General features: G+C 37.5%; 1 long non-coding RNA gene across 1 annotated transcript in view; it reads left to right on the forward strand.

Annotated features, from left to right (window-relative positions):
* Window positions 1–2,117: 2,117 nt before the first annotated feature.
* LOC107094599 overlaps window positions 2,118–25,542 on the forward strand; it is a 54,149-nt gene continuing 30,724 nt past the window's right edge. Inside the window, exons 1-2 of the long non-coding RNA XR_001481687.1 lie at window positions 2,118–2,244; window positions 10,046–10,119. This is a non-coding gene — a long non-coding RNA (uncharacterized LOC107094599). The remainder of the gene's footprint in view (window positions 2,245–10,045; window positions 10,120–25,542) is intronic.

Below are 25,542 nucleotides of genomic sequence, written 5' to 3' on the forward strand. Positions count from 1 at the left end.
CATTGCCACAAAGCACAAGTGGCCATCCAGTTATTTGATGAGCACCATAATTATTTTAGCCATATGCCAAGGCTTTCCACAGCACCTGATCCGATTCAGACACCAGCCAGGGATGAATCTGAGCCGAGGGCACTGTTTGCTGCTGACAAACCATCCTTATTGACATTTTCTCTGGTTTGCTGTTTGCTTCTTTTTCTCTCCCTGTTTTCTTTAATCCTCCTCAACTTGGCTATTCCACTCGCGCCCACCCCACAGACCCCCACCCTAACTCACAATTTTCTCTTACCCTCAACCCCCACCCAGTTCACTTGATTATGTCGAGCCAGTCGGGGAAAGTGTCACTATGGAAACAGGGGCAGAGGCAGTGTCTGTGGAAGACGGGGAGAAAGAGATGAAGGAGAAAGAATGGGAGCTGGTCGGTGCAGAGGAATCCAGGGGTGGTCATCTGCTGCAGAGCTCATTTTTTTTAATTTAAGGAAAATAATAAAGGTAACAAATCTGCTATTCAGGAGTAAGTGGAAACTGTAGGAGCACCACTGGGTGGTGTATTCTGATCCAATGAACCTTACTGTGCTTTAAGTGCTCCTTTGTTTCTGTAGGTAATACTGCACTCTCCACAGCAGATTTCTGTCCACTTTGCATGCTGTCCTCTGGATTTTTAAAAATTCACCACATGGTGAAAGTCTTTTAATATGAATGCACTCTATTTTAGCTCCTTTAAAACAGAATTTTTGAATTAATATCAAGCTGATGTATGCCTAGCTTCAGTTCATTTAGGCACTTTATCTAAAGTAATGAAAATTGGTAAATAAAATATTTATTTGAGCAAAACATTAAACTCTTCCAGTTTCTGCCTTTTGATGGTAGTTCAGATTCAAGCCTGTTAACCTTGAGTTAAAATCCGTTTTTACATAGAAAATTAAAGCAAATGTATAGTGTTATCAAACAGCTTTCTTCACACAACAGAAAGATAATACTTATTAATCAGTTATTATGCTCATTACGTAGAAATGTAGCTTATTCCATTTGGTTTGTGAAACTCTAACACATTTTAAAATTGAATTTGGTTTCATAGATTTTTCTTTTTAATAGAAAGACTTTTTAATAGGCATTATGGCCATTTTTTACACATTTATTAATGTTAACATCTTAGTGATTCTATCATGCATTATGTGTACCCCTAAAATGCACAACTTTGCATGATATGCTTTTAAATACCATCTCAAACAAATTTAAACCTTATAAATTGTGCGGTACAACAATTGCTCCCTGACTAAAGGGGGATGGGAGGCACATTAGGTAGTTTCTCAACTGTTAACAGTTTGGCGACATCATTTTTAGTGTAGATCATTTAGTTTTAACACAGACTGCATAGAGAAACACTTTCAAAATAAATCAGTTTTTCTTTTACCGTAAGTTGGCCAGGGCGTGAGGCATAGAAATAGGTGGATGAGGGGCTAAGTTTCTTTGTAGATCTAGAGAAAACTCACTTCAGCTTCACTTCTCTAGCATCTCATTAAAAGTACTTTAACCTGTAGGGATGGTCTAATTTGCCAGGCTTTGGCCATCATCTCATACATTTCCTGCCAGTGGGCTTAATTTCTGCTGCGTAGGGCAGTCTGTTAATGCCTTCAATATCATCCTGCCCTTATCTTACCTGCGAATCAGTCTTGCACTGTAGTTCATGACATGCATGAAATAAACGTACTCGCTGAACGGCAGTGTGTAGCTGCAGATTACAGGAGGTTGGTTATCTCTTTAAACTCTAAGAGCATTTTGCTGATTTTTTTTTTTTTTAAATGTTTTAGTTTGAATCCCTCCAAAAATAAAAATGACTATTTTAGCTTAAAGGACCCAGAGTGAAGAAACCGGTATATCATATATTTTCCTGTCTAACACCACAGTTTAAAAAATTGCTCACATTTTAGCAACCCTAGACGACTCGTTTACAGGATGAGTGGTAATGTAATTAAAGCAATTTTAACACTAAGTTTTTTTTTGGTGCAGGAGAGGGAGGAGATGATGAAGGGAGCAGGTTAGAAAAGAGAGGAGGAGTCTAAGAGGAGGGTGAAAGAGGGGGGAGGGAGTGGGGTATGATAGTGAGATGGGCTGAGACAGAAGCAGAACGATCCAGAGCCAGAGAAGGAGCAACTTCTCCTCCCAAGTCTTCACTCTGGGGAAGACGCAGAGAGAAGGTGGCGGTTCCGCTTCAGCTGTCCTGAACTTAAAACCATCCGCTGCGAGGTACGTTACCTCTTCCCTTTTGTTCCCCCCAATCTTTACGAAGACTTTGTGAATGTCAGATTTGTTTTGCAAAGAACCTGCCGAGTTTAAGCCTTTTCCAGTAGCAGTGTCTCTCCTTGTGTGTGTTCATGTGTAGATGGATAAAAATGGGGTCTTGTTTGTCAAGATGTCAGTAGCTGCTCTGCTGAGACACATTTTCTGTGACATTTAAGGCTGGATAACATTTCCTGCAGTCATAGCGCTTTTTGTCACACTGTGACCTGTTGTAAGAGTTTATCTGTTCAAAAACTTCAGTTAGAGGGGTTTTTTTGGTAAGAAAAAAAATAACTGACCTTAAAGTCCAGCAATACTAAAGCTAAATTATCTTTCACCTTATTTGAGTTATTGATCTTGTTACTTTTATATCATAGTTTTCCTGAATCAAGACTGCTGCTTTATGTGACCAGAAAAAACACACTTTATCTAATGAACTGCTTGCTAACAAGCTGGTTCTCTGACCCTGGCTTTACAGAGTATCTGTCAGTAGTTCTCCTCATTAGTGCCATTAAAGGAGGTTTAATGTTATAACACACACTGGTTGTATTGATCCGCAAACCTGCTCCCAAGGGGGCTATAGGAGACAAACTCCCACTCTTCAGTTCTGTTTTACTCACAGTAGATCTAATTTCAGAGGGAGATCTTCCCAGCGTTCAGGTGCAGGGATTGCCTTTGTTTAGATGTCATGATGTCATACTAACTGGACTGTTTTTCTAGCTGCAGTGCAGAAAGCATTTAACAATGCACAGCAGAAGCCTCCTCTATTACCCTGGTGTTATAAATTTCTTAGGAGCTGCACAGCATGTTAAACCACAGTAATAGACAATATTAAGCTGTGCAGAATATTGCTTCTATGCAAAATGTATTTGTTGAATATTTTGCAAATGTGATGAATTTATATGAAGATAAATTTAGGTTTTACCAGTTGCATGCTGTTTTACGCCTTTGATGCCTACAGCATGGTATAAATCTGGGACCAAAAAGTGCTGGAAGGGAGTTTATTTTCTTTGAAATGTGGTATGTACCAAAACAACATTAGTACAATATTCCATACTGATTTTGCCATTGCTTGTTTTCTTAACAACATTCAGTTCCTTTTTGTCTAAATCTGATTCATGGACAGTTTTAGTAGAAACCTGTCCAACTATTAAAAATGGTTCTAATTTCAGCTTTGGTCATACTTTCTGCATAACTTTCTGACAATCATTGCCACCTGTTAAAAAAGGGGTTTCATCAGTACATATCAAATATACATGTTTGAAGGTATAAAAAATTTACTTTTTTTTTCTTTTTTGGTCTCATAAATCTTGAACAAAAAAGTCTATTAGTGGATTTGATGAGACTAAGTTACTGATAGAATTTAAACTGAGAGAATGAATGTGTCCAAATTGCATGCAAAAAAAACCAAAAAAACAGTCAAGTATCCCTTTAGCACTGCTGCCTACTTGTGAAAGCAAAACAACAAAAATTCAGTGAGAGCACAACTTAAATACTGTCCTATTCTAGTAAACCTTTCAAGGCATCCTGAACAGCGGGCCGTATTACTTGCTTTACAGTAAAAACAATTTAAAAACTATAAAATAAGATGTTTTCTGTTTTGAACCAATCTAATAAATTCCTCCCTGTAGACTGTTAATGGCATTAGATTCCATACACTGTCTTTGCGACAACCCAGGCTGAAGCAAAGTATAGTACAGTAAATGCATGTATTCATGTGCCTGTGGGCTACAGCTGTGTATGTGTGGATGGAACGGCAAAGAAAGTATATGGAGATCAATGCAAGCAGATGTTCTCTCTGCACTTCAAACGCTCGCTCTGTTGTTGGCGCCGCAACGCTCCGACAGGCCTTGCGCAAGGGGGATCAAAGGCTAATGAGACAGCCATCGCACAAACGCACCCGGCAGACCCATGAATATTGATACAGCTCTGGAAAGGGAGAGATGGAGGCGAGAGGGTTTCTTCGCTCACTCGGCATCAGATTAAAGATGGCAAGGATGCGGGGGGTGGGGGAGCGGTGGTGCACTGCATGTAAGGGTGGCATAAGAGTTTAAAGAGCAGCAGATATATGGTCAAGAAGTGCATAGGATCATGACAACTCCGTTACATGGATAAAAATGACATAAAATGTGAACTTGACTCCATTTTAGCTTATTTATCCATAAGCCAGAGATCAGAATCTGACAATTGTCACTTTTTTTCTTTTTCTGTTGAGTAAGTAACTATTGAGTCAACTAGAAATCTTATTTTCTTTTTCTCAAAATGCCTTAAAATCTAAACCAACTTTTACTGTTGGGTATTAAGGGAGACACCATGATGGTTCCTGCTGCCTCACACTGTCGGGACAGATTATTTTTTTTTTTTAATTGTCAGGAAAACAATTTTTCTTTGTAGTTCTTTGCAGCTACCCCTTCCCTCCCCCCCAAAAAAAGAGGCAGCTTAAAGTAAACAATAGAACATCAATTTCTTATTTCAAATATCTAAAAAAAAATAAATGTATAAAATAAATCAGACCTGCCTTGGTCTTTTTCTTGTGCATAAAAAAAGATGTCACAAATGCATCCAGGATGTTCTGATTTCTTAGCAATCAGAATTAATACATTCATTTGTCTTTTAAACAGTATTGTAACATTATTTTTTATTTGACCTGTTCCCCTGCAAAACACTGCATTATGTAATCCTGCAGGTTGTTTTGTCTTGCAGTGCAGTTGACCTCCTCAGAGTCCTACACTATGATTGTCTTAGTGGGCTGCAACAACATGAAATGTCAAGTTTATCATCATCCCTAGCATTAAATCTGTCAGACAATGACAAGCTGATTCCCCCTCTGGCTAAGGTTGCAAAAAGGAAACTAAAAAAAGCCAAAGTTGACACCCAGGTTTCAGCATGCACAGAACTAAAGGTAAAGGAATAAAGGAATTGTTTTTCAAGGGCTGGGTGTCATTTCAGCCCTTTCTCGCTTGTCAGCATGCAGGCAAAGAGACATTGGAACAAGTGAGCCAGGCAGACCGATGGGGTGAGAGAGACTGATTTTTCTAGAGGCTGTCTAAAGCTTGTGGGCGATGCTGCTTCCATCTCGACTTGGGGTTGTAAATCAAGCCTCCCCTCGGGGGCCTATCTTCCATTCTCAGACCTTCACAACAGCTTGTTCTCCAGCCTGTGACGAGAGGGGCTGTTGTCACAGCAGCCATCGATCGTGTGGGATGAGTTTGTTGGACCGGGGGATTTTACCATCCGACCGTGGTCACTGAAGTGTCCCATCTTGTCTCTGTGTCTGTCTGTGGGCTGCCCACTCTGTCGAATGCCAAGTCACCACAAGCTATTGTCAGCGGTGTCTCACCTCGCTTTAGACAAGAAAAAGATCCACTAAATAAAAGGAAACAAAGAAAAAATGGCAGATGTTGGTTTAACTCGGATTTTGAAAGCAAAGAACATTCATACTGAGTACATAGTTTATAGTTGGTAATAAATAAGGGTAAAAGTCAAGGTTTGGGTGGTTGGATAGAAGCTTGTACAAAATTGTAACCTTTAAATGAATGGACAAGATAATCAAATGAAGCAGCTGCTAGTCACTAATTGGCAAACCTGCAAAGAAGCAACTTTAGAGTATAGGAAGCCTCACCTAAAGAGGCATCTATCCATCTAGTATAAAACAATTATAAGCTTAGTTAATTCATTCAGGGAAAACGAGACGCTTTTAAATAAGCCAAGAAAGATTACCTGACAATCAAACATCTGAAATGTATAGTAAATAGACCCAAATGAATGCACACTTAATACATTAAAAAGTTAATAAGAACCCAACAGCTAGTAATAACCTCCATCCCTTCAAAGGCAGACATGAACCTCATGCAATTAAGAAGATGGTGCAACACCACACCTATAGCCATGCTAAACTTAACAGAAAAAATATATATATTTTCAAAAGACTTAAATGAGTGAACACATTTTCTTTTCTTAATAGCTTTCCACTGTCTACATGCAAGCATTAAGGGATGAGGTGCCGCCCCTCCTGGACCTGTACTTCCAGTGTAGCAGGGTCTCACACTACTTTTCCTGCTCTTTCAACACATCCAGTCCTAATCCAGTCAATTGGTGGAAACAACAAAATGATCCTTTCCTCTTTGGGGGATTATTGGCTGCTTGTTGCTCATTTGGATTAGTAATATCATCTGAACTAATGCTAACAGGGTTATAAATATTTTAGGCCTTTTTTTATCTTCACTTGTACTTGAAAGTTACCCAGGATTAAAGCAAACCAGGTTTTTAACTGTCAAATAATTATTTTCTTGTGAATTCAAACATCTCAGACGAGTCTTGTCAAGGATGATAGTACATTGTAATTGGTACCCCCCAAACACCAGACTTCATTTTGTTGGTTTTTAGGCAAAATATGGTTGTTCCTTCATAGTCTTGATATATTTCACACGTAGTTGTTAAAAAATTAGCTGTATTTGGTCAGTCTGATTTTTGTCCCACTTTAGTCCAATAATAGACTGAAAAAACATAGCAAATCAAGTTTTCAACGTCTTTTCAAGAATTTTAACAATAACTCCTTTCACTCTTCAACCAAATGTAGGCGTTGTTTGGATGTAAATCATGTCCTATATTCAATGTCTTTTCAACCCATTTTTGCATGGTGGATAATAACTATTATTACAACAAAATGTTGCATTGAAGTCATTCTCTGCATAGATATCAGCTGACTGTCCCCTGAAAATAGAGAGGACTAGATCCGGGCACACTTGATTCTACGTACAAAATTTGAGAATCGTTGCCGTTCACTGGTACATCAATATTTCAAAATATATAATGATGTGATCCATCAATATTTCTCACTGCAAAATCTTTTCAGGCATCTTCATTAGTCAGATGACAAGATGCAGCTTGGTCAAGTTGTCTCTCCATCAGTCTTTTTGTAAATATTTTTTGTTGTAAAATACAGTTTCTTGATAGTTTGCTGTGATTTCTTACAAAGTGAAACTTAATTACAACACTACATTTTTTTGACAACCCCCTTTAACAGGCCGTCGATTCATTTCGATCTGTAAGACTAACTTAGTAAAATTTCTCTCAATATATTTTGAGGTATTTATGAAATCAAATTGAAGTTCCTCCATTAAAGACTTTCACTCGCATGAATTATCATGGCATTTTAAACAACTAAAGGTCAATATGTTCTAATTTATGCTTCTTGGAGCTTTTATTTAAAACATTTGATATGTATTTAAAGGCAATACCAATTACTTACTTTCTTTTTTTTTTTTTTTTTAGATGTCCTTTGGTTTATTAAAAACTAAAACTTAGCCGTATGGACCATTTATGCATTATTAGGTGAATAGATTGAACCCTGCAACCTAAGATCTCAACTTTAAGTCGGTGCAAGTATCACGTGTTGCTGCCAGGAACGACTGGTACACTTAATAAAATGAATTTCATCTCTTTAAAGGAAAAGTATGGAAATACTGAAGCAGTACTTTAAGACATCAGGCAATATGTTTTGAAGTTTAAACCCTCACGGCTCCTTCAGATGCAAAATGATGGCGTGTGGAAGGATACCCAAATTATTTCATCATACAAATTCAAGTCTGTTCGACCAATTATTAAAAACTATAAACTGATGATTTTTAGAAACTTTTCTAACATTTTGAAAACTAATTCTGATAATCCTGACCCAGGACTAATTTAATGTCAATAAAGACTTGAAGTTCATATTTTTATGCTGCCAATTTATGTGATTTTAACAGTCGGTTCTTTGGTTTAAAGAATTCAACATTTCACTTAATTTCCTTCCACATAGAAACGCCTTCACATTAATCCATTTGTCAGAGCTTCCATTAATGGTTATAATGTAGTATAATATTGCCAGCTTATATCCCTAAAACATTCCATCACAAAGTAAAACTTATTTCATTTTGCAGCACATAATAAAACTAGTGGATTGAACCAAGAATTTTATCAAAGTAGAGATAATTCACAGAATTAAAAGATGTGACCTTTTTGCAAATTAAAATAAGCTTCAAGAAAATCTTAAAAGCCAGTCAGGTGATGAAAACTTCAGAGCAGATTGTTACGACAACGTATTTTAATGACCATCGGGGACAGAAAATGTATTTAAATCAACTGGGAAGCAAATTAAATTTGAGTACTGGAACAAAAAGTTTTCCCCTCTGCTTTGATGGATTCTTTCTAATTCTAACTACTTTAAATCCAAGGAGATGAATTATTGCATTTTAAAAAGCCAATTAGCTGACACTTTCATGGAAATCAGCAAGTATTTGATTTTCCGATGTCAGTTTGAATTAAAAACGGAATAAATTACACAAATTTGACAGTACTAAAACCAAAGACACTGAATCCTTTTGGCATTTCTGTCAGGTGAATACTTAACAGGCAACTGTAGAATCCGCACATAAATTATCTTCTTTCATTATTCAATCGTGTATTTGCCAAAGTTGGTTAAAAATAAAAATTGGATTCTTATCTGTTTGGCATAAAAATATATAATGTAAATGTAAAATATTGGTTTTAAAGTTTACAGAAAATATCAAAAAACAAAGACATTTTAAAGCCTATTTAAATTCATTGGGCATTATATAAGAATTTATCTAAACTGATGAACAGAGTGATATTGCACCACAATGTCACCAGCATTTTTTTTCCTCCTCTGGCAATTTCAAAGCATTTCTTCATCTTGTTTCCTTGCCCTGAAACCCATAAGAACACACCCACTCAACCTCCCGGCCTGCTGAGAGCACTTGAAAGCAATTTTCTTTTAATCAAGTTTACTATAAAGGGTCCTCTGATGCCAGCCTCAGCAACACCTCCATTTGTTTCCCCCCCCAACTCCATCGTCCTGAATTATATTGATTTCTTTGAGCAGTGTAAAGTACTGTTTACTGAGAATTTGCTGTATTTATTGCTTGCTGTCTCCAGTGAGGGCATCACTTTTTCAAATGCTTAAATGCAGGTATTAAATTATTTTTCAAATATATTAATTTTGTCAAAACATCTGTAAATAGTTTCTAAAAAATTGCCTCATAATATGCAAAATTCCCACCTACAGAATTTAAACGACCAAATATGAAAGAAAGCAGCAAGGTAAATTTTACCTTTGCTGGGTAGAGATATGATTTAAATAATCAAACGGCATCTGTCAATTACATTTCACTTAAACCAACAGTTTATAATATTAACCTTTCATTTCTTAACTTTAGTGACTGAATTTGTGAAAAATATTATATTTGGGGTAAAAAAGCATACCAACATACAAAAAAATGGTTTAATAAATGACAACTGACCTTATTAAGGGAAACACTTTTATCTACAGTACTGACCACCATAATGTGTCCCCATTAGTTAACAATTGTTAAAGTGACTGATTATAATAAAATGTCACATTAAGATAAGACTAAATGCACAGATTTTCTATCCTTAATAAGAACACACTAAGATCTGAAAGTAGGTATAACTGCCTAATCTTATGGAGGACTAATCCTGCCAGAGATAGATGGATGGAAACGACTTAAAGGTAATCATTTTGATTACATGTCTTAAAAATATTTGAAAAAAATCAGATTATTGTTTGAAGTTCATGAAAGAATAAACAGACTGGCCTCAAAACTTCTCCATTTACAACTTACTCAAAATGTGTAGGAACAGGCTGTATGTAATAAATCTTAGAAGACAGTGGAAAGATGAAAAGACTTTGGAAAAAGAAAAACTCTAGGATGGACTGAATAATCTTGAAATGTTGTGCTTTTTACAGATCAAAAGAACAGAATGTACCAAGAGTGTTTCCTGTGACCGAACCTGAAGAGACCGGCTGTCCAGAACAGACAGGTGAGTCTCACTGTTCTACATTTCCTCTGAGACTCACTAACAACAATGCAAGAAAAAATGGAGTAGATAGTTATGTGTCAAAATGACCAGTAATGTTATCCTTAAGGTACTACATTCTTTTAACACTGCCTGTACATCATGTGTGGCTGGAAAAGTATTAAAATTGGACTCCAAGTTCCTGACTCCCATAAACCTCTTGGTTCATAATACTTTGATATTAACACAAGTAAACTATTTAGAAGTTAGAGGACTCTGGTTTCTGTACATTTTGAGTTTTTTTGTTCCCCCACAAAAAAGACAGGAAAGCAAGCTCCACAGATTCTGCTACAGAAACAGTCCCCTGGGTTACAAAGAGTGGGAACCGTTTTCTGCACCATATCACAAAGTATATAATTTTATGAAATGCATAAACAAAATGAGCGCAATTTTTCATATGGAATCATTAAACAAAACTGCAGCTTTTTTATTGAAAAATAGATTTGATTAGATCTGCAAAAGCTTATTAAAAGAAAATAACCCCCTTTCCAAGCAACAATGAAAAACAGTCAGCAGAACCTTTATCTGGAGTAGATAAACTATTAAAATTGCAACCTACACAGCTGCTTGCCTAATTCATTTTAATGAAACTCCCCCTCAAAATACAAAATGCTCAGCAGCTTAAAAAACGTTTTGAATCACTGAAATGTCAGAAATGAGAAAGCGGTATAGCCTTATATCTCCATGTGCATTATAATAGTGCCCTGCCTGTGCAGAGCTTTTTAATAAGGGCAAAAAGTATAAAAGCTTAGATTTTATTTATCAGTACGCCTTTTCTATTTTCAACTCCCAACCTGTATTTTGGTTTCTCTTTTCTCTGCGGCCTGATTTATTTTCGGAGGAAAAATGGTTTTCAGCAAAGCCCAGAGATGTACTGATAAACTGAGCCCTCTTTTTAGGTATAATTCAGACTTGAGCTAAAGGGCTGTGTTGCATTGGAACACACAGGTCAAGGGAAAATGAAACATAAATACCAATAGCATGAAGTAAAAAGTCTACATGACAATAGCCTGTAAAAGGGTGTGTAAACTGAGGAAGGCTGTTTGAGTTCAGTGAATGATGATAATTGTTATTAATATGTTGCACAGAACTGTTCTACTCTATTACTAAACCAAATCCTATATTAGTTAGGTGACCACCCGTGTGGTGTCAAAAAAAAAAAAAAAAAAAAAAATATATATATATATATATATATATATATATATATATATATATATACAGCCGACCAGTTAAACCACGGTATAAAACGGTATTATGAATTTCAAGAAACCCTCCTGACTTCTAAGAGGGGGGTTACTTGGTCGGTTACTTCTAAGACATGACAGGCCACCCTAACATGCAGTGCAGATAAGAGCAATAATCAGACGCAGCCAAGGAGGCCATTATTATTGCAGAGATGCACTGCTGATGTGAGGAAAATCTTTAAGGAAGAAGTAGCGACTGTGTCATCAAGAGAGAGAGAGATTTATCTTAACCTATACAGGTTCTGAGAAAAATATTAAAATGTGACTTATTTCTTCTGCCAAAATTTGTCAATTTCTATGTGGTTATGTGACAAAGCCCTTTTCCATAGAAAGGGTTGATATGTTTTTAAACCAGACAAGAAATTACACTCATCACCCGGACCACAAAATCCCCACAGAGGTGCAGCCTGGTGGCAGTATCGTGCTTTAGGGAGACCCTTTTTTTATGCGACTGGTAATCAGGTCAGAGTTAAACATGGCTGGTGGGACTCAATGCTATGAACCACTGGAAGAAATTCAGCTGGAGGCAGAAGCTTATAATTGGAGCAGAGGTTCAGCTTCTAGAATGAAAACAGCTTTAAACATACAGAGTTCAATTAGATGCTTTAGATGGAAGCATATTGACTTTATTTATCCGTCCAATGTTCAGAGAAGAACCTGCAATACCCGAACATTTCTGTTTAGCAACTTTAAGTGTAAGACATTCGTTACAATAACAAAATGCTTTTTTAATTTGATATTTGACACTTTCTGTCACACATAAAGGAAAATCCAAATATATTGTTTTTTATGGAACAGATTGAGGTGTATTAATAAACTACTGATTTGGAAACAGATAAGCTGTTGAGGGATCAAGAAGAGGTTTAAAAAATCAGCAATTGAGAACATCAACAACATAAACCTCTAGTCATTTATAAGAATTACATAAATGTTGAGTAAAGCTGGGCTCACTGTGCTCGATGCCGTCCCTGTTTTCTGCACCAAGGGGAATTTTGAGCTGTGTTCCCAGTATTTACTCCCTCAGATAGTCATACAGGGGAGGATGATGTGAGGAGAGTGAAATATCAGCTTCATAGAGGCTCAGATCTTGTGTTGTCAGGGTTTTTAACGATGCTATGCTCGGTGAGCTCAGGTTGCATCGTGTCGGCGCTGACCCTCATGGCCGAGCTCCGGTGGCACCTCCCCATCTGTGTTAATGAGATGACTCCGCTCCGTCTACGGGTCACGGTGATATTTACAGAATCCGTTGTTGCAGCAGAGATCCATGCCTCCCTGTGGCGCTCCCTCGCCTCATTTGCATTGCTTTCAGACCTTCCCGGCGTTTCCCTCTGTTTTATCGCTCTTGCTGAGCTCCTCGGTGATCGACAGGCTCCTTCACACTTCTCTTCAGTTTGTATCGCACATGTTAATTAAAGCCTCTAATTAGCTTTCTCCACTAAAAGGCCGCATTAAATCAGAGTTGGAATGGCAAATGATTCCTGGCATTAGCATAATTGTGTTTTTGAAGTGGAAAGACTCAGGCATTAGGGATTTTTTGTTTCAGTGATTTGTTGTTTGTGGCTCGGTGCCTAAGGGTCTACTGGAGGTTAGCCGGGTGTTTTTGGGGGGCCGAGGGACCCTACAGGGGCCCAACGCACTAATGAGGCCTGCTACACTCTGATGGAGCAGATATGGGGGAAACAACGCTGCGATGAGGTGCCGTGAGGTTGTGTGAAGATTGCATCAGTGGAAAAGGACACCTGTGGTGTCTGTTTCACAGAGGTTTAGAAAACTACAGCATCTGAAATGTTACCTTCACCTAGGTTCCCTGCTTTTACTTTTATGTATTTTTTATAACTTGCATCATGTAACGCTGATTCCAACAGTTTTCATTTTCTTAGGTTGAGTGCAGTGTAATACAAAACTATTCTTAAAGGAGACAAGTGCCAACTGTAGGAGTTTTTATCAATAAGCCAGGTTTTTGTTTTTCTTCACATTTTCACACTGATGGTAAAGAGTCTTTTTACTCTGATATTTGCAAAACTGACTTTTCTTTATTTGGAATAAATACAACTATTATTTACATGCAACACAAACGTAAGAAAATTAAATATGTCTCACATCTTGAGGTTAGGTGTTTACATGTGCTGAATAGGGTTATATGTAAAGTTGGGAATATATGATAAACTTTCCTCAGCCTCTTGCTATTGCTTAAGTTTTTCACACATAAACCGGCACCATTTGAATTATCAGCAAAGGAGGTTTTTTGCTTGATATTAAAACGAGAATCTTGCCTCAACGATCAAAGAAAATTGCTGAAAGTTTGAATGTATCAAGCAGATTATAAGCAGTCAGGCTTCAATTGGCGTAATCTCAATGGGATTTTTAAAATGCTACTCATCTACATCAAATAGATGCATTAGGGGGCTACGATTGGCTTGTATGTTAATATGAATGGAAATATATTCTAATCATCCTGTGTAAGCACAGCTAGTTTCAATATTTGATAAAATCTTTTAAGAAAAAAAAGTTTGAGGTCCTAACTACTAATCCTCAGATTTCTTATTTTAGCTTGCTGTGCAACATATGGGAACTTTTGCTGAGGAATGCAGCTAATGTGCTTTATTTTTCATGTATACTCCCCCCCCCCCAGGCAGTTTTACTGTAGTTATATAGTTTCTGTATATATTTAAATTTTTTTTATATCTTATACAGAAAATATGGGGAAAAAAAGACTAAAATTTATACTCTTCTAGATCTCTGTAGTATTTAGCTGTACTACAGTTTTAGCAATAGCCTCTATTCAATAACGAGCAAAAATTACAAGTGTGTGTCAGCATTTTCTTTATTTTTCTAGTTGCAACCTGCTGACAAAAACACGGCTACCATCTCCACATTGTTTTTGCTGTTGAAAGCGCAAAAAAAACCATTCATTCCTAAACTATTAATGGTAGTTTAGCTTAAGATGAACAACTAAGAGTAAAACATGGAGGGTGTCAGGAAAAGTACGAATTACAAGAATTTTTTGCCTAGCACTGTTTGAGCCATTCCCAGAACCATCTTCTAAATTTTGATGTAGATTTCGACTTCCCTGCCAACTGCTACTTAAACAAAGGTTGCACACTGAATTAATGTGATTTTAGTGTAGATGTAGATTAAAATATTTTAGAAAATTTGAATAAATACACCAGGGCCTTTTAAAAATATTATTAACAGATACGTCACCCCTAATGGTGCTGCACTCCAGAAGTTTAAAATTTCAGTTTCTGTACAGCAAAAAATGTTTTTATTAAAGGCAATTCATTTGAGGCAGCACCTTGTCCCTAACCTTTAGGAATGCTCAGAATTGAGCATTTTCCCCATCTCAGTGCAGGGATGGTAAGATTTTACATTTTAGAAGCTGATAGGGCTCCATTATTGACTCTGAGAAGAACACACTTTATTTTTAATTGCTTTCAAACATTTGACTGGCACTTTATGCCCAATGATACTGAAGTATCAAAACCAATTTACATACTGCAGTTTCTAAGATCACAAACCTCGATGTGCTTCCATGTTTTTTCCTCTCAATTCTGCATGAATTGGCTTTAAGCTTCTACAGTTTCTGTTTGTTCTTAACAGTCTTTTGTCCATCTGCTCTGAAACTGCTAATCCACCCTAAAAAAAGAAAAAGAAAAAAAAAGATGAAAAATAAACCCCAAAGGTCAATAAGCCTCCATGCGACAGCTCTGTCAAGTTGGTGAGAATTTCTGAATCCGCTCATTTATTAGTGTTAAACTCCAGGTTATGTCCTTTTATTCTAGTGTGGCATTTTCGGATTTACAGCTGATTGCCACTGTGCACATCCTCACCTATCAAACATGAGTGAAGCTGTCACCAGCCCATGGATTGCGCCTCCGGATAGACATAATGTACTTTTTCAGGATGTTCCTCTGGGCAAGCCTAGCTCTGTGCTGCTATGGTGAAATTATTCATGGTGAACTTGCCTTCCCAAAGGCTCAGCGGTGGAGCAGTGACAGTTTGGGGCTTGTGTGATAGCCAGGAGTGTTGTTATGAGTTATTATTGAGCCAGCCAGATCTACGCAGCACAATGCGGCACATTCTCGCTCTACGGCCTTGAATCTGCTTCAGGCATGAAAAACCTATTAAGATGCATTGCAAGAAGCCGAATACGGGGTGAAGAAATGATCTAAGGATACAGAACTAGGCAAGAATTCATCGGCACATTTTCATGAAAACGCCTCTAATTATTATGCTTTTCTCTATGAAACGCTTCATCTTATAGGACATGCTCCTTTGTTCCTGGTGAGACCAATGCAATCATCTGGAATATGTATTTGACTGTGTAAAAATGTCATGCTTAGAAATCTGTTTAGTGATGGAAACTCTTTGAGAAATAACAAAGTAAAATGGAGTGAACAAACGGAAAAGTTTTTTTTATTTTCATTTTTTAGGTCTTCTGCCCATTCTGTCAGTTTTTTTGATGCTATTAGTCAGAACATGGTTAAAGGCACTGCTGGATGCTAAATTTGCACAACAGGAACCTTATGCTTTGACCTGATGGCACTGTAGTGAAGTTTGTGCTTCTTCAATCAAGTTCAAAAATCTCACTGAATAATTTGTCAGAATTTACTTTTCTGCACCATCTGATTTCTACAATCGGACACAGACCAAAGTGACCTTTTCAAGTAGCCTCTTCTAGCTAAATGCAGGGTGTGTGTTTTCACTTGCTGTTTGGTTGAAGTTGGGGAAAAGGTCATGGCTGTGAGTAACCTTTTTTTGTTTAGTTTTTTGTTCTTTTGCATCCACTCTGCAAACTTAGAAAAGGATTGTTTGTCCAAAGAAATCCTTAAATTACAGGATAAAGGCCCAGAAGGCCCAGTACCAGTTTTTGAACTGATAATGACTAATCCTTTAAAAAAAATAAATAAATAAATAGATTTTAAAGCATATAAAAAAATACGAAGTATAGCCAGTTATGATGCACAAATAATCCCTCTGATGCATTATTTTACGGGGTCTTGCACATTTAATTTATGTGAATAGAATGCCTGAATGTAAGAGTAAGCAGTCAGTTTCAACACTTGATTTGTGTTGATTAGGCTTTTGTAGATCTGAAAAGCTGAATGCCAAATATTCTTCAAAAATGCTCCCAAATCTTCCTTGAACCATCATAATGGTCCATTTCTGAGAACATAGGACTTCTTTAAACATAATGGTGGGTCAGGTCGGATTCATGCCTCCAGAGAACTTGTTTAACATAAGTTATAATCTGTATCTGCTCAAATGGGTCCGTTGGAAATTTCCATAGCACCAGAGATTCTGTATTCATGCTAAATGTTTAATTAATACTTTCTTTTTTTAATGTCTTTTAGTTTTTTATAAATGATCCTATCATTCTCCATTGTTTCAGAGAGGTGGACAATAAGGTACCATCAAAATGGAACAAAAATTCTCAGATTTAATCTCCTGTTGTTTTTATTTGATAAATTGATGAATAAGGCACATAGTTTTTTTCACCATTAAATAAAGATTAAACACCTGTCTAACATTGAGGGAGGGGTATTGTAAGCATATTAAGCAGGATCTGTCCAGCTTTTGAGCAAAAGGGACAAGCAGATAGGCTAAATTACACCAAGACAGCAGAAAGATGACAGGCCCAAGAATAAACGGCTATTTTCTTTTCAAAATTCCCAATCCCTCAGTGAAGATAGGCGGGGATCCGAATATCAAGATAGAAATAGGGCAGATAAACACACTCACCGTTGGCAACCCTGATTGAGTGTAAGTGTCTGTGTTGGCGGTCAAGGTCAGCTGATAATGGGAGAGATTGAAGACTGGATGATGCGGCGGGGGGGCTGTAGCAGTCTCTGGTAATGAGATTTACAACCCTGAGCTCTTGCTTCACCCCCTCCATTCCCCATCATCCCTCACCTAACATGATTTATAAATCTAATAGATGTCACCGCTCTCACCTAAGACGGAGGCCTCACTTTATCGCTGAGGCAAAGCAACGTGTTCAACAGGACAAGATTATACTTTACCGTGATGTTCCTGATCATACATGGTAAACTGACATATCTGAACATCCTGGGAAGCAGATAGTTCGCCTACTCACTGGCGGTGAGTTTTAATACATCTATATACATCAATTGACTGTTTTATCTCACGTAAACCTATACAATAAAACATTACTACCAGTATATGCTCCTTTAGTGGTTCACTATGAAGCCACATTCACAAAAAACTTCCACTGCCTGTGAAACTGATGATCAGTGTGCCCTTCTTGTTACTATTTTGGGGAAGAAATCATAAAAATACAATATTGTTATAGTAGAAATGACAGAAACGTGTGTAGAGACACCAAGAGCTTTACAATGCAGTAACAAGCTTCAACTGCTATGGATGCTGACAAAAACACAGCAAGATGCTTAGATTCATTATTCTGAGCTCTCTAAAAAAAGACGGGCTTCCATTGAAGCTGTAGGTTTTGTAATGCTAACCGCCTGTTGGAGGGATTTTCCTGCTCTGCTTCAAGCCAGATAACAAACTGACTGTTCATGTTAGCAATACAGATCATTAATATAAGGTGTTGAAAGATTTTAATGTTGCACACAAATGTTTTTTACTTTTTTCCTTTGAATTTCTATGTTTACAAAGTACAAAAATGCCCAAGTAGTGTGCCATTTACCAAAAAAAAAAATCAAAGTTTTTACCTTAACTTAGCTGGAGTTAGAGCAGCAGCTGTGTTTATTTATTTTTAATGACTTGGGTTTTTTGGCAGCATCCGTTCTGCCTGCCAGCTCGCTCATCGTCAGCAGTGTTTAGTTCAGATTCGGCAGACTAGAATGTGACCATAGATTTGAAGGAATTCTTTTCCTCTTTGTGTCTTTGTTTTTTTGTTTTTTTTTTTACGGGTACAAGTGAAGGTCTGGTCCAAAAGCAATTCTAAAGAAGAAATGCATTCTTGACTCTAGGTATTTGACTTAACATAAAGATTTGGTTCCATGATCTTGCATAAATTCCCTTAAGGTAAATTATACACAATAGAGAAGGATATAGAAGGAAAAATCAGGAACTAGAAACCAGAGGTCCTGCCACGTAGAAAAGCTGCTTTCTGCTGTTCTGCTCATCTGATGAGACTCTTGCTAACATGACATTCAACTGAAACACAATGCCGACCACGCTATTGTTCCAGCACACTGCACAGACCAGCTGAGACATAGCAGCACTGAGGATGGAAGCCACTGAACCTGCTGCTCATTACCACAACAACCGAGGCAACATTCAACATCTGCCTAACTCTGTTTATCGACTCTCGTGTGCAAAAAAACGCAACAATATGGCGACGACCAGATTGCCCTCCAGTAGATGCAGTGTTAATATTTGCACGAAGTCTGCTGTACGTGCTGAAAAACGTGCTAGATTGGATTTTGAGCCTCACAAACATTCCCCTTCAGTTGTTTGTTCTAATGCAGCCTCCCATCTTTGTGTACTTTGAGAATTAAACCAATAAGCCCCCCTGCTAAGCTGAGCCGAGCCGTTATTGATGTGCTGCCTTTTTTATTGTCTAGAGTTTATTCAGTTCATATTTATTGTGTCTGCCTTTGTGCCAAGAAGCAGTTACTCTGAACACACTGACTCAAAGGGGCTCAAAGATCCACAAACAGCTGTGGAGTTTCAGGCAACAATATGCTCTGCTAACAGTTTCAGACAAGTCTTTTATTAAATTCTGTTTTAAAATTTATTTAGTGGAACAGTCTGATAAAGAATACATTAAGAGACTATTTGACACTGAAAAATGTTTCATTTAGAGCGAAAAGACTTCAAATCATCTTAAAAGCTGTTTACACTATACCAATGTGGGCCATTTTCTTCAATGTGTGCAGAGAAGGATCTGCAGTCTATTTGGGTAAGATATGCCAAATTGCATAAAGAAATGGTAAAGCGGAAAATGCAATTTGGAGCCTGGCCTTATTTAATTTTATTTTCAATTTGTTTTTTCCTGTGAAAATTACTTTTAAGTCATATTTTTAGGTAGGTGACCCATCTTGGTGCTTGACTAGATTTGAGTCCTGTAAAAACCAAAAAAGATATTTTACAGAAATTGTGTCTCTAACAGCAACTTCTGAACATATTTTTAAATTTTCTCCCTTTATTATTAATATTGTTCCTTTTTCTGCCCACTCTGATGTGCTGCTGCCTTTATTTGCCAGGTCATGCTTATAAAAGACGTCATGGTAATTTGGCCTTTTACCTGGTTAAACATTATAAACCAAAACACAATTTAGTACAATTATTATTACTAAATAGTAATATTACTGTAGTAATATCGGCACATTTGCCCATTATTAAATAACAAAAACCTTTGGAATGTCATCATATGCTTCGGTGGAGCAGTGGTTGATGTGCACAGCCCATGTACAGAGGCCTTGGTCTTTGACGTGGGTTTGAATCCGGCCGGTGGTCCTTTGCTGCATGTCTCTCCCTCTCTCTTTGGGGGGTGTTGGGCTAATGGTTGGAGCAGTGCACTTGTGCTCAGAGAAGGTTGCAAGTACCCGGTTTGATCCCCAAAGCCCGCACTCTGGGTTCCTGAGCAAGACCCTTAACCCCCACACTGCTCCCTGGGCGCCGCAAATGACCGCCCACTGCTCCCCAAAGGGATGGGTTAAATGGAGAGACTGAATTTTGTTGCTTTACACTTGACTATGTAATGACAATAAAGTTTAATTCTACTCTATTCTTTCATAAGGTGTTGACAGTTGACCAAGCTTGTCTTTCTTGTATGCAAGGAAAAAGTGAAGAAGCTTCAGGTATCCAGCAGACCTGCAGTATAAACTAATCTGCAGAGGGTGGACATAAGTGTTTGAATCGGAAAAAAGCCATGCTCTGTCTGGAACTCTCTCTGGCGTCCCATTTTATAGGATTTAAACCCATTTAAGCCTGATAACGGGAAATTCTATAGGAGTTTTAAAACAATTTTATTAAACCTTTGCTTATCTTGAATTGGCTTTAATGGGAAAATACTCTTTAAAAATTGTAAAAGCTATATCATTGATGATTTACCTTAATTTTGAAGCATTTACTTTAAATATTTAGAGTTGCTTACATTCGACAACCTATATCATATTAAATAAGGCATCTAATTAGTCACTTACAATTACATTACTATGCACTGTGATATTGTGATGATTTTGATATGTTTAGCTGATACCGATGCATGTCTGATGTCCAAAGAACATTGAGCAAAAGAAAGGTTTTGGTAATTAAAAAAATTATGAACCAGTTTCTGCTAAACCATTCGATACCAACAATATAAGAACGCAATTAAAGATATGCTGTTAAAAAAAAAAAAATAATTGCGTTTAAAGTATCTTGTGATACAAGCATGTTTTTTTTTAAAGTTTCATCACATTAAATTTCTCATACTGCTTTTAAATTGTGATTGTTTTACAGTATAGTCCAAAGCTCATGAGAATTCTTTAGAAGGTTGAAATAACTCAACAGATGCTTGGTGAATTACCATAAACTGAAATATGTAATACCCAAAAACTGTGCAGAACTTCTACAGTTATTTTGTCTCATGTGTATTTTGTTGCATCTGTGCAAATCAATAGATAGAGCTTAGGAGGTAATATAAAAATAAAAAAAAACACAGGATCTTAATGTCCTTGGAGATTTCTGGCCAAATGTTCTCAGAGAGGCATGTTTTGAAGCTGGTATTAATTTTGCTTGTTTGTCAGCCACTTAGCTCTTTCACCTGAGGAAACATTCTCAGCGGTGAGGACAATAAATAGTGCTGTCAAGTATCTCAACAGTTTTAAGCTCAGTGGAGAAAATGCACCGTTGATATCTCAGTGGTGTAATGCTGCTTTATTAGTGAGAAACTAAAGGCGCACATTTTTCCTCCTGTTTATTCCTCCGCCGGCAGAACGAGTCTTCTGAGCTCCAAGTGAACCGTGAATATCGGGGAGTTGAAGTGGTAATCCACATGCAGACAAAGAAACTAAAGGTGATGCAGAGGACAGCTGCAGAAACCCTCATAATTCAGACTTTTTTTCTCTTTGTCTCAAAGCATATTGGGAGGATATATTTTGTGCAAATTAGTCTTAAAGTTTCTACTTAAGCCAAAACTTATCCAGTAATTGATCAACCAGCTGGTGACTGCTATATAATGTCCAATGTAACAGGGTGGGTGTAGTCTGAAAGCTTAAAATGGCTGCTGAAAGTCAGAGAACTGGAGCTGCACCAAGCTCAGCAGACGGTGGACAGGCTTGTGGTTGGATGGCTGGGTTCGAACGCAGCAGCTTGTTAGGATGGAAATGGATTAGCGAGAGGCACAATGGGAGTCTTAGGCATGTCTGTGGTGTTGTGTTAAAGCTCTGCCTATGTTGCCCGGGCCGCTAGACTCATTTATGCCCAGCGGTGCATGCGGCAGCCAACTCGCTTTTCTAATTGCCATGGTTTCTTCTGCGCTCGCAGCACAGCCTCCATTCTGCATCCATCAAAGCTATGAATTAACCTGCAGCGCGGCACAAATGTTCTGTTTGTCACATGCAGCTGGAAGTGGAATTAATTCTACCGACGCTGCTGTGTAACAATCTGGAGGATACTAGAGACATTTTACACGCAAATAAAAAATGTATTCATAATTTAGTTTTCTTGTAGGAACAGATCCAAACAATATAGTGAAGCAAATGTGTGATGTGAATCTAAGCGTATAGAAGCTCACATTTATGGTTTGATTTCAATACTTTCTGCACAAACATCACAAACACATCTAAATTGTGTTTTAAGCTTATTTTAAACCACAAGATTTGCAATAAAGTAGTTATTGAGTCACATTTTTCACTGGAATTAAATGACAAAATGGCACATCTTTGGTTGACAGGTATGAGGTTTTCTAAGTTACTTGAATTTGTGCTTCTTATCTAGCCAGAAGTTAAATCCGATCTTCTTTGAATGACAACAAGTGCCTCAGGCAAAATCCAATTTAACAATGTACCTTAATAAAATGACAAGTGGCTGTTGTGTTTCGGTATTGATAATAATGGCTTTACCTGATTTATAGCAGAGTTCCACTGTAGTTATACTTGGGATGAAAAGATGATAAATTTTAATAACTAGAATAATATTCCCAACATTTCTATAAACATATTTTAGTGTTTAAGCAACCACTGAAATAAAAAAAACAGCTCCAAGCTTCCAGCTGTCAGTTAAATGAGAACTGTGTTTTATTATAACTGAGCAAACACATTTTTTAAAGATTCTTTATTTCCAAATGCAGATTAAAACATTAATAGTCATCTGTTCTCAGCTGCTACTGGCTGGATGCTTGTGATCCTCAGACTGGTCTACCATTTCAGGGGTCTTGGACCATTTGGAGTGTAGTCAAGGGTCAGTTTGTACTCAGGAAGACTGCCAAGATAATATGAACCCTTTTCTAAAGCAGTTTGCAAGTTTGTGCTTTAAAAGCTTAGAGCTACTGAACTGAACTTTCATACGTTGAAAATAAGAACTCTAAAATATTTTTTGATATGGACCTAAATAAAATGTATACAATAAATTTGCTCACAGGATCTTCTTGTCTTTGCTTATCTAGATTAGTACAGTTTTTGGTTTTATTATGGGATTATTTTTGAACAGTTACTTTTCTGACATTTAATGAAATGAATCTAATCTGTGAAAAAATACCTCTACTAATGATGAGGATACCTATAGTAGATTTAAACTGCAGGCTGCACTATTGGTAAATAAAACTCGCATTCGTCAAAATGCTAACAATATATTTAAAATGATTAGCAAAACCCATGGTTCTGTTTAAGATAAACTTATTGATAAATACAAATTTGTCTCTCTAAAAAAAAGATCGAACCACCACACTTTGTGAAATTCCATAAATCAAACTTTTTATTTTTCTTACTATATCCTTTCATATGACTAAAAAAGCGTCTTGATCCTCGTTTCATTTAGGTTTTTCTTCTGTGAGACAGATTCTCATCTAATCCAACCAGCGTTCATCACAGACCCAGAAAGCATGAAGGAAATCCCAGGAGAAATGAGGGAAACTACAGAATTTCCATAAAAACTTGCAATAGGAACAAAAATAACCCAGTAGTGGGGACCATTTGACTGAAAGGTGATACATTGGTAGTGCAATAAAAGCATCACAGCAGCACTTCACGGAGAAGAGCTACATGTTCGGTTTAGTAGACAAATTTATTAACTTTTCACAAAGGGAGCAGCAGTTCGTATCTTTGTTTACATGTAACTCAATCCTGAATTGATGCACCCTGTTGTATCTCTTACTTGTAGGTTTGCACAAACTAATAAAATGTGACATTAAAGCATATCTACCTTAATCTGTTAATATTATAGACAGATTGGTAGCCTCTGAAGCACCCCTAAAAAAACTTTTTTGGTTCTGTTTTTTAAGCCTCTAACAGGTTTTCCTTTTTTTGTTTTTTTGTTTCACTTTTTCCCATATTTTCTTCTATTTCTCAACAGCCATCTTCCCCCTCCTTGAAGAAAAAGCAGCATACTGCCACTACCGTGTTTCTCTTTGAGAGTGCAGTTTTCAAGCTGGTGTGAGGAACCTCTTTTCTTGTCTGCTTGGGTTTTAGTGTAGAAATGCTTTTGAAAATTGTTTTCCTCAGAGTCAAAGACCCCTCACACCAGCATGTAAAACAGCAAAAAGTTTGGGCTGGAGAAATCACACAATTTGAGTCATTTAGAAAGCAGTTTATGTGCATGTTTCTTATGTAGAAGAGACCCAAATGTGTTTATTGTCACGGCTCAAGTCTTGTACATGTGCAGGCTGAGTAAATGAGGACTGACAGGCCCCTAATGCCCTCTGCAGCGAATAAATGGATAATCCAGAATCCTGTTGTGATGCCCCCCACCCTCTTTCATCCTGTGTCTGAGATGAGACATGAAGCCATCTGAGCACTCCAATGACACAGCCAAAGATTGATTTTCAGTGTGTGTTTGTGAGAACAGAATGACAGAAAGATGAATATATTCACTGGGTTTCACAGTACCAGGCACGTCATTTACATATTTATTTGTCATATTAGAATGCAGTGACAGTGATGTTATTCGGTTGCTCCTTCCATGCTGTCACTTAGGGAGCTTTTGCATTTGCCTCGGACCTTTTTAGAGAAAAGGCAAGGGAGCATGTCAGAAAATTTGAATGCAACTTTAACCCTTTACATTTATCACAGTTTAGAGAGAAATAAACTGACACACATTATAATAAGACCCGATAAGGTCCGTCTTATTATCATGATTTTTAGAAAGGCAAATGGAAATGAATTTGAATTTGCAACTAAACATTAGATGTTGCATTTTAATTTCTAATTTTAGGTTTATGTGATACATCTTCTTGGGTCTTATGCTTAATGTTTAAGCCATATTAATTGCAGGTTTGTAACTTTACCTTTGGTGCAATGCTTCACGTTTGAGTAGACTAATTTGTTATATGTGCTGAAAGTATTAGCATCCATTTCTTTTTTTTTTTACTTGTAAAAATACGAGGTGTGGCATGCACTTTTGATCAAGAAAGATGGAGGAGTGTAATGAAATCAAAATCCCTACAGAGGGGACAGACTAGTGGGCAAGTCACGTCCAGCAGCAATGCTCTTATCAGGTGGGGATTTTCTGGAAGTGTCAGTCGGTTTAGGAAGCCTTCGAGGCTCTCAGGGAAAAGGGGATGCGGCGGTAGTGACAGGGCTATCTGCCTCTGACAGCCCAAAGACCTAAAACCGGATGGCTGGGACAGATAAGGCTCCATACACAGACAGCACACACAACACACAAGCCCATGAGTGCACAAGTACACACCCACAGCGCTGGCATTCACTTTGCATGAACAAATTCCCTATTGCCTGACCACTCGGTCATTCATTCACTTAAACGCACTGACACACACACACAAACTGGTTCCCTGTCTGCCAGCCAGCGAGCCTTCCCATTAGCTGTGCTGCAGTGGGCTGGGTGAGGAGCGCTGGGGCGAGAGACATCAATTTGCTTCCTCTAATGCGCTCGCTGCCCCCACAAGACATATTGATTATTTCTTCCCCGCAAAGCGACAAATAGCAATTTCGGGAGCATAATGGAGATAGATGGTTGGTTTATAAGAAGCCCCCAAAGAAAAGTTGTGGAG

Source organism: Cyprinodon variegatus, unplaced genomic scaffold (genome assembly GCF_000732505.1).
Source record: "Cyprinodon variegatus isolate N-32 unplaced genomic scaffold, C_variegatus-1.0 Scaffold493, whole genome shotgun sequence".
NCBI classification, from domain to species: domain Eukaryota; kingdom Metazoa; phylum Chordata; class Actinopteri; order Cyprinodontiformes; family Cyprinodontidae; genus Cyprinodon; species Cyprinodon variegatus.